The sequence below is a fragment of the Aulonocara sp. 'chitande type north' Nkhata Bay genome, linkage group LG23, assembly GCF_057382095.1.
Source record: "Aulonocara sp. 'chitande type north' Nkhata Bay isolate Kocher_YH1m ecotype deep benthic linkage group LG23, A_spYH_male_GT1.1, whole genome shotgun sequence".
NCBI lineage: Eukaryota > Metazoa > Chordata > Actinopteri > Cichliformes > Cichlidae > Aulonocara > Aulonocara sp. 'chitande type north' Nkhata Bay.
The window spans coordinates 42,591,042-42,595,787 of NC_141365.1; positions in this window are offsets into that span (position 1 = coordinate 42,591,042).

Here is a 4,746-nt window from a genome sequence, read left to right on the forward strand (position 1 = left end):
AAAGATGGGATTTTTCACGGTAACCATGACACACTGTATTCCCCTACAAGCAGCAGGGGGCCCAGGACACTCCCCTGTGGGACTCCGTGTGCTAAAAGGTAGATATAGTTTGAACCCTAACTCATTGGGTTAAATACAGAGTAAAACATTATAGTGTTTATGATCGCAAACCATCACTGAAAGCTTTTGAAGTAGCATATTTTGTTGAATTAGTCATTCATCACTGAAAACACCTGACTACAGACAGTAAAGATGAGCTGGAAGGTTTTATTGGAGCTCAACAAAATCTTGATCAGGAGTAGGTTAACGTTAATGGTAATCCACATCCACTAATGAATTATCCAAATATAAGATGTCCATTCCTAAAGTTCTCCCAAAAGTAGAGAGAAAACTTCCTAATTTAGCTTTAAATATATTTCCTTTAAAAAAAAATAAAAATACATGTATTAACAAACAAAAGAGCTTTTATTACTTGAAATGGCACGTTAAATGATCAGATTCCAGACATTTAGAAGTTAAAACCCTATTAGTCTTAAATTGTCTTTCATTTTCCTCTTGAAGTGATTTGCTTTGAATGTCTTTTGTGGGCGTTAAAAATGTTACTGGCTCAATGTAACGCTATTTAGAGGCGCACATCAAAACCCGCGGTCGGCCACTAATGCAGCAGAGCTGCCATAATTAAATGTTTGTTTTTGAAGGAGATGTGATGTGGTTGTTTTCTGACTCGTTTCATCTCTGCGTGTTTTGAGGGGTGTTTTCACCATCTGTGTGTGTGTGTGTGTGTGTGTGTGTGTGTGTGTGTGTGTGTGTGTGTGTGTGACGGGCCAAAAGTTGTGATGTTTAGTTACCACGAGTAGCTGATGACAATGTGCAATAACTTGGATGCGTCTTAGCATATATAATACCCTACAGACATATTGTGTTAATGACACATTTCTGAGGAGGAATTTTCTACGATTTGAATAAGAGCAAAATTCTGTTTTGACAAATGGAAAAGTTACGTAACCGTGTGTGTGTGTGAACTGGTGAGGATTTAGATGTCATCATACCTGCTTAAAGCTTTGTTTCAAGACTTGGACTTGGTTTTAAACTTCATCTTAGAACCAGTTTTAGGTTCAGGTAAAGGTTAAATAGTTGTAATTGGTGCGAGCATTAGTGCTATTGAGGAGGTGTCATAGGAGCATGGTAATTACAATTTACACAGTTTCTGTTCAGGTGCTTGTGGGCGCGTAAATTGTATAATTGTCCATAAATGTCACCTAATGAGACAGACAGGATGTACTTCGATCACAAGTATGATACATTAGTAATATTGTGTTTAAAAAAACTCAATCAATAATTCCTAATCTGACTGAAAGTGCTTTCAGTGACATTATTTCAAGTTCCGGTTTTATTCACAGCAAATAAACCCCACATCTGTTGTCTGGATGTTCAAGCTGCTCATACTTGTAGTAAAGAAATTTCCTCCTATTGTAGGAGGTAGTAGGATATTAGGATATGGATCTCAGCATTATTGAAGCATAGTGGGATCATGTTGACAGACAACAGAACAAAAGGCAGAAACATCCACAGAAGAGCTTTGAATGTCCTTCAAGAAACCTGGAGAACTATTCCTGAAGACTGCTTAGCAATATTTTGCTAAGCAAAATATAAAGAAATGAGGGCTGGCTCAAGACTAACGTATCGTACTTTTTCATGGGTTATGTGCAAATTAGTGCTACCATAACCCATACCATAAGTGCTATGGGTTATGTGCAAATAAGTATTGGTTGTGCTAAACAACCAATACAAGCTACAAATCACATGAGCGTTTTAGTTGACTAAATGTGTCATGGTTCTCAAGATCTGGAGAGGTCGTGGTGTGTGTGTTTTTTGTCTTCGCCTCTCCCACCAGGGCGGAACTGGACCTTGATTCCCCGCCTCTGAACCCTCCCTGAACACACACCTGCGGCTCATTCACACTGATCCTGGCAGACTACTTAAGATGGCAAGAGAGGCTGCTTCCTCGCTGGATCGTCACATTATTTAGTGTCAGTGTAGCCTAGCCTTTGGAAGTATTCCTTGTGATCACCTAGAGTTTCCTCCTAATGTTGTTTTTCTGTGTACAGGCCTTCTAGATTCCCTTAAGACTAAAATTGATTCATCCATGTGTCTAGATAAATAAGCTGCCTAACCACAGTTATATCCCTTAAGCCTTGATTAAAGCTACAGTACATTGCCGTCCCTGCCGTCTGGATTTCTGTGGATGTGTGTGAGTGAGCGTGAGCATTTTGGAGTGGACATTCAGAGTGAGCTGTGGATTAAGTTCAAGAGGAGCGTATGTACCCCGCCTTGGACCTTCCCCTCGGACCCCCCTCCACCCCCTGGAGCCCCGTGTTATCTGTCTCACTGTATATATGTAGATATTCTCACTTGGTGCCACACTGTAAATAAACCCTCACCTTCTCTCTAAACTTCAGAGTCCTGCGAGTGAGTCCTCTGCCTAATAATCTGTGACCAAATGAAGTCATCAGGGTGCCCAAAGGAGCAGGGCACAGTAGATGAAAAAATAAAAGCCCTCAGTATGCAACTAGTGTGCTGCAATGTGGACTCTAAATTAAAAATGTGAAAATTTGCACGTATAACTTTCTCGAATGTTTCACTACAGGCTGTTTGTTGCTTACATGCAAGGCAGTGCGCACAAAGGCCACAGAAGCCTCCAAAACATCACACACAGACACACACAGCGCCACGTGTTGGCTTCACTGATTACCGTGTGTTGCGTTCAGTGGTGTGTAAAGTGCTGCCGCTGCGAGTATTAGCCTGTTTATCAGAGTGTGTATTAACGTGCTCCAGCGCAGGGGCTGAGGGGACAGAGTGTGTGTGTTTGAGTGCGTGAGCGTGCTAGCAGGGGATCACAGGTGTGTTTGCGAGCTCCGCAGAGAGCCTCCTTCCCCCTATAACCCCCACGCCCCCACCTCGAGCATCCTGGGTAATATCAGCCCACGGAGCACCTGCGTCCCTGTCCCAGAGCGCACGCACGCACACACACACGCACACACCTCTAATGGCCCCGTATCAGCCTGCCATACGGCTCTAATAGCCAGCTGTGTGAGCAGAAAACCGTTGGACCGTGCTGACACTCACTGATGCAGTTGTAATATTAGATCTGAGTTAACTGTGATCTCCAATTAGTTTTCATCACACTTGAAACAACCAATGAACACAGAAAACTACATGAAACACACAAAGGATATTTCACGCTTTAGCTTTGAATCCATTTAAAAAACAAAAACAAAAAAACTTTAGTAGCACACAGGGCTCACGGCTTTACTTTTCCAATAACTTTTTCTTGACTTTCCACCACTAGGTTGGCTGTTTTCTGAGGGATTTCCTCTCCAGTTTGAGTGAAAACATTTTCAGTGGGAAAGAAACAAGTAGGTTAGAGTCGTGGTCGAGTGTGTAGGTCAGGGTTTTCACATGCAACTTAATATAAATGTCTTCCCGACAACAGCCTGCTACCACAGCCATTTCACACAAACACGTTTGACCTTAGAGGGGCAGACAGAGATATGAGTTTGCTCAGATGATTCAAATTGTTATCAGGTGCTCTGGCATGTAAGGAAAACACGGAGCTGCACAGAGTTAGCAAAACTCTTAATGACTCCCAGAACAAAACAACTCTGAACCCTCACAGCAGATATCATCAGTGTCTCTGACAGATACAGTTCTTTGATAACATTTTTAAATGGATTATATTCATTGGAAAGACTCAAGGACATCATTACACTCAGATTCACTTATGTTATCAGATCAGTACATTTTTCCATTAGTATACTGCAGAATGCTATAACACCAGTATTTAAAAAAGGAAAACAGCTCCGGGAAATATTAAAAACTATAGGATGAGGCTTTCACTCGCACATACATTTTAAGTTAACAAGAACTTTATTTCTGCAAACAATAACTACATTGACTTCTCTGGTCAGTAAACCCAAGCAGCTAAACTGCAGGACGGTTCACCTGCATGGTGTCATTTAACACGTGCTTGTGTCAGCTAATGTTTCTCCCTTTAATATTTGTTTCTGCAGTCCTCGAGTTAAATCTGCACGACCTAAATTTTAAAAAAAAGAAAAAAAGAAGCCCCCCCCTCAATCCCTTTAATTGCTTTTGTACAATTTATATTTTGCAGTTTACAGCTGCTGTTTTTTACAGTCACGTCTGTGGTCAGCGAGGCCTTTGCATTCGACAGCTGCTCTTTTTATAATGTCGGAGGTTGGAGCTGCAATTGACTACTTAGAATCAGAGATGGAATGACAGCTATTTTGATACGAGCTTTTACATGACTTTACATGCACCCTTCAGTCATTATCGAGATCAACTGATGGATTTCTCTGGAGAGCAGACATGACGACAACAAACAGGAAGACTCTTGGAAACAGCCGCCTTCGTAAGTTGATGGGTGTGTTTGATAAACACAGACACACACACACACACACACACCATGGTTTGTGCAGGCTGCTACTGTAAATGTCATCGCAGTGCTACTGAATTTTTACAATTCAAAAGATGCAAGATTTCCCACACAGAAAATGCATTAAACTTATCAGATTTTCCTGCCATGCCTACAACAGAATCAGCAGTTCAAGATCACAACTGAAACTAACAGGAACTCTGTCCTGCAGATAAACTATAAAACAATTCATTTGTTTTCACAAAATCTCAACCTTTGTTGCACAAAATGACACAAAACAGTGTAAAGTGACA